At 40.3% G+C, this 11,080-nt stretch overlaps 1 long non-coding RNA gene across 1 annotated transcript; it reads right to left on the bottom strand.

Annotated features, from left to right (window-relative positions):
• Nucleotides 1–8,637: 8,637 nt before the first annotated feature.
• On the bottom strand, nt 8,638–11,015 carry LOC148400266 (uncharacterized). Its single transcript, XR_015857649.1, has 3 exons — nt 10,935–11,015; nt 10,761–10,851; nt 8,638–10,599 (listed from the first exon to the last, which is right to left on the bottom strand). It is a non-coding gene; the product is annotated as an uncharacterized LOC148400266 (long non-coding RNA).
• Between the last annotated feature and the right edge of the window lie 65 nt (nt 11,016–11,080).

Raw genomic sequence — 11,080 nt, 5'->3', positions numbered from 1 at the left:
GACCATGTTTTTTTTCCATACCAATACGAATACTCAATTCTTAATTTGTCACCAATACCAAGAACCAATCCCTCTAGTACTTTTGATTCATACATTTTTTAAAGACCTACATATATTCGCACAGCAATTTTTATAACTGCATAAAATTAATGTAAGTTTTCGATTATCTTTTTGCCCAATCAATGTATGTGATTTTACAACTTCTTTTTAAGAAATAAAGTGAAGTCCAAAGAATAAAATTGAATTCAAAAGTAGTTCAAGTAACATTTAAGAACCTACCATTTGATTTGTCATCATTTAATGAAACTGCAGTGTCACAATCCAAACACATTTTACTATTACTATTAATACAGAAGATGCATTAATAAATATTTGGTGTTGAAACGTGCCATGTTTTACCCGCATGAGGGTGGGGGCCGGTGGCAGGGGTCGGTGATTTTTCGGCAGTCACAGGACAACACGTTTGCCATGAATCATTATTTCAGCTACTGAGATATCAAACCAGTCTCTCAGTCAAATCTCAACATGTCTTACATGAAGGTATCTTGTCATCTTTTTGTTTTGAAATGAGCAATAAGAAGTTGAAAGTATAGATACGTTTTCAAATTTATGGAGTGAAAACCAGAACTCCTCAAGTAAAGTACAGATACCTAAAAAAAAAAATCGACTTGAAAACAATAATAAATTTGTAAGGGCTTGTAATGATATGCAGATTTGTTAGCAGCCAGTGTGCTAGTAGCCAGCCGTATATTTCTTCTTCTATGGTTATAAAACAGACAAAGACAACTCGGCCTTTGGAGTAATCTATCATTTATATGCTCACTGACCAAGTTTTGTTAGATTGTCTGTCTTGTGAGATATGTTGTAATGTGAGATGTACTTTGACCTCTGATATCAAAGGCATATTTTTCCAATCTTGTGCATCTTCACTAATTCTGTATTTGCTATTTGGGGGAGAGAAAAAAAAAACGTCAATATGACTCATACAAGAATCTCGACATCACCAGGTCGTGATGCTGTCTGCAAGACTTTAATTTTGTTCCTGGCATCTTTTCTCAATAGATGTTAATGTTTTAAGGTGATATTCTTCATGTTGAGGCTTTTGCGTGGCAAACATATCACACTATTTATCAATAATATGTGGCCTGTTGGTAGGACCTTGTGACATAGTTGAATCAGGGGGGCTTTGTGGGGGTGGGTTTGCTTAACAGTTTCTTTTAGCAGGTATAGTCTCCTGTTGTGAAACAATGTGACAGAAAATCAGTAGCAGTGAGATGGCTCAGCAGTGTATCTTGCCCCTTTCCGTTTTCCTCAGACAGCATATCCAAAGCCCACCTCTGATGTACTCTATATTAGCCTGTGGATGACTCATCCTCAGGAGAATGAGCTGTACGGTGCAGGTAGTAGCGCAATTGCAAATAAACATTTCACAAATTGCAGAGTCAACTGAAGTACTTGGATGACTTCAAATGTGAAACCCACACATTGCAAATGCCAACTGACACACCATTGTTGCTTTACTCAGACGACAACAAGGGGGGGGGAAAATCCCCCTGTGTTCCTGCGTCCCTGCTGTGTTGCACACGTAATGACAATATCAGTGACACGTACAACGGTGAGGCATCAGTTAAACCTCCAGAATTGTATTTTCTTTATTGAAACTGCAAATTTGGCGTCATTGCGGCAATTGCCATGGAGACAGGGTGAGTCCCAAACCTAACGCTATGAGACATCACTATTGTGCATCGGTGTGTGCTCATTATTACTCTTTCCTGCAACTTCCAATAAGCACTACACACTCAGGGGTGAGGGGTGAGTCCATCTGTTCCGTGGTCAGAAGATGCACGCATTCAAATGCTTTCTCAGCGACATTGTACACCTGTCCTGCTTAAATCGTCCTGACAAATTTGAACCCTGCATGAGTTATGTTTTCTATCTTGCAACTACTGGGAAAATTAGGAGGCCTTCAATGAAGGCCTTTCGATCTCAGAGATGTTGAAATACTTTGGGGGGGGAAAGGAAAAAAGATAGCAGGCGGAGCATAGAGAGACTGCGCTGAAACAGCTCGCCGTTTTGTTTTGTTTTGTTTTGTTTTTTTCCAGACATACCGTGTTTTCCGGACTATAAGGTGCACCCAAAAACCTCCAATTTTCTCAAAAGCCGACAGTGCGCCTTATAATCAGGTGTGCCTTATATATATATATATATATATATATATATATATATATATATATGGACCAATATTGAGCCACTACACCAGGCGTGTCCAAAGTCCGTCCTGCGGGCCAAATGTCTATATCTTATATATGGACAAAGTTTTAAAATGGGCCATTCATTAAAGGTGTGCCTTATAATCCGGTGCGCCTTATATATGGACAAAGTTTTAAAATGGGCCATTCATTGAAGGTGCACCTTACAATCCGGTGCGCCTTATAGTGCGGAAAATACGGTACATGAAAACAATGACTGTCCAGCAAATGTATGTAGACTAATAACGGCTTGACTAAAACGTTACTATAATGTGTTGAGAAAATGACTCCACAGCGCCACAGCTGTTCCAAGTAAAATAACTTCTTTAGACCCCCCCCCACCCCCCAAAAAGAATTACAAAATGTGTGTTGTAGCCTCTTTGCTATGATCCCCATGTACTAGAAACTGAGATTTCTAAGCAGTGTTTCCTACCTTCCATTTTTCTTTTAAAAAAAAAAAAATGTCTGCCCAATCCATAAATGTTAAAAGAGAAAATGATTTTGTGTGGGTGCAATTGAGTGAATTCATCTTTTCTTCTCCAAGTCATATTCTGGCCACCCTGACCGAGAGTGATCCGCCACTCAACTCAGGATTTACAGGAGGGAGATTCACCACACACACAAAAAAAAAAATGCAACCCTCTGTCTTGACCTACGTATTCGTTTTGTGGAGGCGGCAATGTAAAAACGCTTAGCAACCATGCTGCCCATAACAATACTAAACAGAAATCAGTCAGGTATGACGCAACAGATGAGTTCCTGGCAGAAAACCCCAGCGCATTTATCCAGATTTTATGGCGATTTAAACAAACAAATAAAAAAATCATGCGTCAATCAAAATTTGGGAATCTTCGTGTAAAACTAGTTATTGACGTTTTGGGCTATATTATCACAATATGCTATAGCTGGATTGGGGAATATAGGCGTTTTTATTGTAGCATAGCTGGGTTTGCAAGCACTCGCTATCCAGTACGTCAGAGGTCTTCAATCCTGGTTCTCGAGGTCCAGTGTCCTGCATGCAAGGAAAAACTAGATCCATTTATTTTACTCGTCACAAGGGGTCTTCTGAGCTGTGCTCTGTCCGGTCCCTCACCTAGGACCCAGGTCACAACCAATCATGGCTCAGCTTCAGAAAACTGGTGAGCCATGATTGCTGTTGACCAGAGACCTGGCAACTGTGATGTCATTTTCAGTCGACAGCAAGTGTAAACATGGCCGCCCCCTGACATGGATAAAAACAAGTGAATTTTGCTGCTTAACTCAAATTCCACAAAAGCAATATTAATCAGAATGCCAGTGGGAAGTGGGAGGAAACCGGAGTGCCTGGAGACAATCCACGCAGGCACGGATAGAACATGCAAACTCCACGCAGGGAGGGCCGGAGGTGGAATCGAGCTCGCACCCTCCAAACTGTGAGGCGGACAAGCTAACAAGTGTACCGACATGCGCCACTGAGCCCCCCTTAACCACTAATCCATTATTGCTATATTGGTGTTCATTATCATATAATTATCATCATTGTTTTGTTTATTTTATTATTGTTTTCATGTTTGAAAGAAAGGTTCAAGTCGTCTCTGACCATACCTCTAAATAGCAACATTAATACTGGTACTAGCACTGATACATTCATGCAGTCCACCAATCATATGAACCACTAGAGGTTGATTTGGGGTTGTCGCGGCAACAACAACATGCTATTTCCCTAATCACAACCTGGTGCATTCAGCTCAAATTATACTGTAGCATTATTGTCAAGAAGTTAATAATAGACATCTAAATGGCGTTAGTTGGTAGAAGCAGATCTACAATCTTTTACTATCAGTGCAAAATGTTCAGGAAGCTCAAAAGCTCTAAAAATTTGGCAGTTGATGCAAACCCCACGGCATGAAAATCTGCTCACAACCAAAGCTTTGATCAGTTTTGTTGTGAGATTGTGCCAATATGGCACAATCAAGAGCACAAATAAGACCAATTAATTAATCACAGACATTCATACAAAGGGTACATGCAAAAAAAGTTCTATTCGACCTAAATACAAGCCCAAATTAAAAAGAAAAAAAACACTTTAAGCAGCTTTCAATTCACATATCTACCCTATACATATTTTATTAAATTAGCTGTTTCTGGGAGAAAAAAAAGCAGTTGTCATATTTTATTTTTCATTGATGTTTTTCATAGTTTTGTTCCCGGTTGAATGTCAGGAACTTGGGCTTCATATTGTTCCGGTCGTGTTGTTATTTAATAGGCTTGGTAATGTGGTCCTAGCCACTACCTACTACTTCCACTCTGTCCTTGTTCGGACCACGCCCGGTTTTGGAAACATGTGGCCAAATGCTCAAAACTGCCTCTGTGGTACATCCTGCTCTTGAAGGTCTCTGTGGGACATACTCTGGCATGATGCCTCTCTCTCACACACACGCAATAGTGTGTGTGCGTGTGTGTTTGTGTGTGTGTGTGTGTGTGTGTGTGTGTGTGTGTGTGTGTGTGTGTGTGTGTGTGTGTGTGTGTGTGTGTGTGTGTTTATGCGCGTGTGTGTGTGGGGGGGGGGGGTGAGAGAAAATAAAATATATTTCAGATAGTTACACAGATAAATAAAACCAAATTGTTATGTTTTGAATCAAGTCCTATATTTTAATCCAATTTCAGACTGCAAAGACAGGCAACAAATGCAACTTTTCGAAATAGTTGAATCTTTTACTTATCAAATATGATAACTATGACATCGGCTCAATGAGCAGAACAGTATGCCTAGAAAAATTGATTTTTACATTGAATTTTGTCATGTATTTATACTTTAATATCTTAGGGACACTGGCCAAAATTGGTGGTTGGATGGATGGATTTTCAACTTTTCACTGATCTATGCACATTTACACAAGTGTCCTCTCAGCCCATCAGCACTGTACATAGAAATGTAAACATTTGTCAGACTCGGCAGATAGGCATGATGACTTCAGTTTAGGAGCGATGAGGTTCACCCAGCCTTTCTTTGATTGTCACTTCTTCAGTCAGTCAGCATAGAGCTAAGATTCATAGTATAATAAGTGTTTGTGTTCTTGTATGTGTGATTGTGGTAGCTCAGCTAGGACCAGCATTAAGTATAAATATACTTTACTACTTAATGTTCTTTCAGCAAGGACACCATGTGTTGTTCATGAAGCCTCTTGTGTGCGCAGAAAATGCAACAGGTTCTTCTTCAGGAAACGCTGCTTGCTTCCCTCAGGAAACTAAAGAAAAGAAAAACTGTTATGAAACTGCAACCAATCCTAAAAATGTTGTATCTGTTTATGAGGCACCATATTGATGACCTGTGTAGTAATTCAGAAACTGAAGCTGTTGGGTGGCTTGTGGTGTGCCAGGTGCCTTGTATGACCTGTGTTTCTGTCTACTGGTGATTTATTTCACCCACATATAAAAGATGCAGGTGACACTTGTTGGAAGTGTGAAAAACACGCTTAACCGCTCACAGCCTGAGGTGACAGTTCAGGGCCCTTAGCTTAAAAAAAAGACAAAACGAACTTGAGACTCATTTGGGGGGATAAGGCCTGGGGGCAGTATTATCTGCTTGCATCAAGTTTACTTTAAGAAAAGAAAGAATTGTGGAGTGTAATAGGGGGCTGCAACAGGAGTCGTTTAACAGTGTGTAAAAAGGCCTGAAAGGTTTTTGATCCTGTGATATTCTCCGTCCTGATGAGGACGGACAAAAGCAGGCAGCAAACCCACGGGAGAGCAAAGCATGTCATCTGAATGGTGTGTCTTCTTTTCAGTGTTGCACATCCAACTGCTTTGTGTGCATGAATTTGGCTGCTCGATGTCACAAAAGGAGCGAGTTTGTTCGCTCCTGACAAGTGTACTTTTATTTGCAGCAGCCCTTTGATGTATAGAAAAACTTTGGCCGGGATATCCCTCGCAGGAGAAATCCCACTCTTTTGTATTTGCCTTAACAATTGCCTCCCCATTCAATGGAAAGCTTTCATTTCCTTTATTTCAGACTGTGTGCCTGCTGTCTGTCTGTCAACTGTCGCTGGCATATATTGGATGCGTTTGTGGTAGAGGCCGGGGGCGGGACGTTTTATGGTTATGTTGACGTGGAAAGTTTGTTTTTTCTTATCAGGTTGATGCTATAGTTTGAATTTGAACTCTTTTGGGTAGAACGTTTGGGGATTTCTAGGACTGGAAATCAATCAACATGTTCACTTGTTTGCCAAAACCGACAGTATTTGCAATTTTATTTTAGGGTTTATTAATAACCAAATATAACTAAACATAGTACAATGCAGACCTGAGCCAAAGCAAAATGGGTAAACAAAGTGGCAAAAAAAAAACATCTAAAGCAGTATTTCCCAAACTTTATTGAGCACCAGGCATCCAATTTACAAATACTAGCTCAATAAATCAAGATGCCAAGTTTTTTTATGCATATGACCGAAAATGTCTTTTAATGTAACAAGACTACCATAATCTTCACATTTGCAGCTACAATTAAAAAATCAACAAAGTCATTTAAAATGACATTTATTTTCTCAAGTCACAGATAGCCATGGCAGATAGATGAAAAAGCAAAGTGTAATTGTAGACCCTGCATTAGAATAATCTCACACCACCATAGAAAAAAAATGTCACAAATGTATACATTTTTGGAAATATAGATGATCTCATCTAAATTTCCTCACAAATTGACTTATCCAATGAGAAAGTACTACATCTAGTCATTTTGCCCTCTACAGCTTGTCTGACCTTTCGGTTGCTAGTGAACAAATGCATGTTTACTCCTGATTAGCATTTTTGACAATGGCTTTAAAGTAAGTACATGATCACCAGCTGTTCCTTATGTTTACTTTAAACTTGACTTGTAGCCAGGTATAGTGCTTTACATGTTTTACTAGATCACTACCCAGAGTAAATTACAAGCAGGTAATTTACCAAAATATTATGACACCAGCTCTTGATCCGAAATTAGATTTTTAATGCAATTTCATTTCTTAACATGAACATATTTTGCAAGTGACTATGATGTTGTGGTTGGCCGCTGAATAATGGCTTAACATGAACATATCAAGAGTATCTATAACTGTATTTTGAGTCACATTACAATTGTGTCTGACTGCAAGCGTGTTTGTATATTAATTTAGCATAGCAATAAGATAATAATGGAATGATGTTTCTTTGTAGAGTTCAGCAGAAAACCAGGAGGGGTCTTATAATGAAATGTGGACATCTTTGTCAACAGATGTTCCGCATTGAAGGTCAGTGCATCATACTTGCAACATGTTTTGAAAGAGGCTGCCATTCACAGCGTTGCCATTTATGCAAACTTTTAAGTCTCTTTCGCTGGTAGCCAGCAGTGGCTTTGACCATGCAACAACATGCAAATACCTGTATTCAAATTTTCACATCTCAATAGTCGTTCAAGCCGAAAGGAAAAACAAACTACTCATGGAGCACCATGTCGCACGATGAATACATCCATTCAGAATGCACCATTAAAGTGTCACCATCCTGAGCTGAGTTACAGTTGTAGGTGCACTCGGATTCGCCTTTCTGCGCCTTGTCGTCACCTGCAAAATCAGACCGAGCAAAGACAATCTTGGGATCTCGTCGGGTTTGGCAGCCCGTCAGTCTGGTGACAGGTTGAGATTACTTATCTGAGCAGAGCAGCCATAAAGCTACAAGCGGCATCTTCCACTCCAGCAGATGTGGGGTCTGACTGAGGTCAAAGCAGCCTCCACTTGAGAGAACCAACCCAAGCAAGCCCTCATTTTCATTTGGAGTGCCTCTTTATACTCAACGGGAAACCCCTCGGAGATTAAGGTTTTTTGTCTTGCCTAATGTGGCCTCTGATTTCAGAATATTGAAATAACCCTTATTTTCCATTGCGACACATGTATATATACTGTTGCCCCATACAGTTTCATCTGAATCAGACGAGGAATTTCAAAATAGATAAAAACATACACGAATGTCTCCATTTTCAAATTAATATGAACCTTATATGTAACTTGAATAATGTCACCCTGGACCTTTCAATAAAATATGATCTGCCATTCACAATGTCCATTTTTAAAAGAAAAGTAAAAAGAATCACTCGGGTACCGTTCCACTTCGCATATACAGCAAATATAGATGTGGGTTTGACCACAGTCATGTTAGTCAGATTTAGTGTAAGATATCGTACCAAAAGCTCCAAATTCCCTCTGAGGGGGGTAAATACTGTTTACCAACTCTCCCGGTGTTCAGCTGGCGGTTGAAAGATAGATGATAATGCTGCAAATCCACGTCGAAACGGTCTCCTTTGGTTCTATTTCAGCCTGCGCAGACACCGGGGCAAGCCAAACAACCATCCATCCTGACACTGTCTGTCACACTGTACACAGAACAGCCAAATTAGCACAAATGCTGCACTTGGCACCAGCTTGAAGTATGGTGGCAGCAGGGCAATCATTTACAGGCCGCATTACTTCCACACGACCTGAGCTCTGAGTCATTGGCCGAGCCTGGTAATTAATTTCCACCCTTTTCAGGGATACTTTACAGCAATGTGAAGCACATTAGCAACAGGCTTTCACTGTGATTTGGGCCTAATTATTTTTAAAGCAATCAAGACCTTATATTTGTTTTCCAATAGAGGTTTGAATAGTTTCTCCGAATACTTGTTTGCGTTCTCCTCTTTGTCGTATTTTTGAGTTTTTTCCTTGCCCTCTTGGGAACTTAAGATCAGGGGATGCTTTGAGAATAATTGTCAATTTGTTTTGTATATGTGAAGCCCTTTGAGACTGCTTGTGATTTAGGGCTATATAAATAGACTTGACTTGACTTGACTTGACTCGACTCGACTCGACTCGACTCGACTTGACTTAACTTGGGTCCCAGACCTCAACCTCCAAGGGTGCAGGTGCCGACCAAAGAGCTGAGGGCACCGCTTCATTTTTAAAGCAAATATAGACACGTCACTCGGAATAACCGGCCAGACATTTACCAAATTCATGAACACGCTACACGAGATTTGCCCCGGCGCAAAAATTGAAATACGCCATTTTTTACGACCATAGTCTACTTTCTGTGACCGAATAAGCAAGTTTGTGGCTGCCGAGGCAGTTCTGTTAGCCGGAATGCCCAGTGAGGCACAAGGTGGTGCAGAACACGCAAAACTACAGTAGACCAAAATGAATGGCAATTTTTATGCCGAGCACAGACACCACTCTCTACATCCCTATATGTGTGTGATTATACATTCATATGATTTTTTTCCAATCATAGCTGCCTTCTGAGTGAAACCATAACAACAATGTGGCCTGTGATGAAAATGCGTTTGTTAGAATGAGTGTTTAGAGGTTGCAGAGCTTTCATTTCCTATAGAATGAAAGCACTACAACAAGGGCACTTGTTAATAATGCGGCCAGTATTCATTGTAAGACTTAAAAGTTGTCATTGTGGTTAAGGATAAAGTGCTGATTGACAAGAAATGTTGTGCTTGCACTTATTTTCATAATGATTCTGGAGACCAGATGAGGTCCAAAAGCAATTAGCAGATGTAAACAATGAGGTATGCTGACTTTCTGTGTTAACGTGGTGCTTCTATAACGATATCTTTCTGCCGATCAATTTGGTATCATTTATAGAAAAGGCAGAGCTGAGATTTCTTTTCAAGCTCATATTGCTGTCAGTTGCTTGCACATCTCACTAACAATTGGATTAAATAGAATGAGATCACATTTTAAGGGGAGTCTGCTGCTTTAGAAATGGAGCGAAATCCCTAAGTAATGGTGAAGTGGTAAAATGAGCCCGCTATTAAATAGTGATAATACTTGAGCTAAATATTTGCTCCACAATACATATTTCTTTAGAGAGTACAAAAGTGCGCACATTCATCTTCATAAGTGCGCTTGCCTGTTGGTTTTCAAGTATAAGCAGCAAATTGTATTTCACATGAGCACTTCAAAGTTGAAAGAGTGAGCATCTCGGCAGACCACAGAGCAACGCAACACTAGGCAGGGCGCGTGAGTGTTTAATCCGTGACCTCAGGCCAAGCCATAAGATATATGGTGGTGAAGAGGTGGCAAAGGCTCGGCTAGTGGGAAAAGGGACGAGCATGAGTCAGGCGGCGAGTCTGCAAGGAGCTGTGGGAGCAGAGGAAGTGTTAACAACATCACAAGTAGGAGCCATTCAAGTTACCACGTCAGGAAGCAGAGAGGAGGATGATGATGCTGATGGTGGCGGCGGTGGCGTGGGAGCGCTTGGAGGTGATGGGACACATACATCTTTATCATTAAATCATGTGCAGCCAACAAGGTGAATTGTTCATCCCCAGCCAGTTGATGTGTTACCTCTCACCCTCTTTACGTCACTCCCCCTTTTAAAAAAAAAAAAACCTGTTGCCCACATGCTTAAACCATCTTCCTTTAGCACACTTTAGTAAGAAATCAAATTTAAATGAGCAATATACTTCATCAGCCATAGGAGCCTGCCTGTGTGCTACAGCACTTGTTGCTCATCTCAAACGTGCAAGCTTACCGAGTAGCCCGAAGTAAAAGGGAACAAGAGGTTGCTTTCTTGATCATAATTCATGTGACTTTCTGATTATTTATACAAATTTGTTGCATACCTGTTGTACAATGACAATGAAGGTATTCTAGTCAAGTCTATTGCTTGTTATAATTTAAGTGTCTGCTGTGTTCTTTATTGTACCTGGTCAGCGTGTAATCGAATAGTGAGTGATGTTGAAAAAGATAAGTTTCTTATCATGGTTATGATAATCATGAGATGATGATTTAATAAGACGCTTTCCTGGTTTCGTGTGGTTGTTGTCCTAGGCAGCTATGCTCGGAATGACA

The sequence above is a fragment of the Syngnathus floridae genome, chromosome 3, assembly GCF_059516105.1.
Source record: "Syngnathus floridae isolate MCC-2025c chromosome 3, RoL_Sflo_1.0, whole genome shotgun sequence".
NCBI classification, from domain to species: domain Eukaryota; kingdom Metazoa; phylum Chordata; class Actinopteri; order Syngnathiformes; family Syngnathidae; genus Syngnathus; species Syngnathus floridae.
This window is presented reverse-complemented; position numbering and strand designations above follow the sequence as displayed.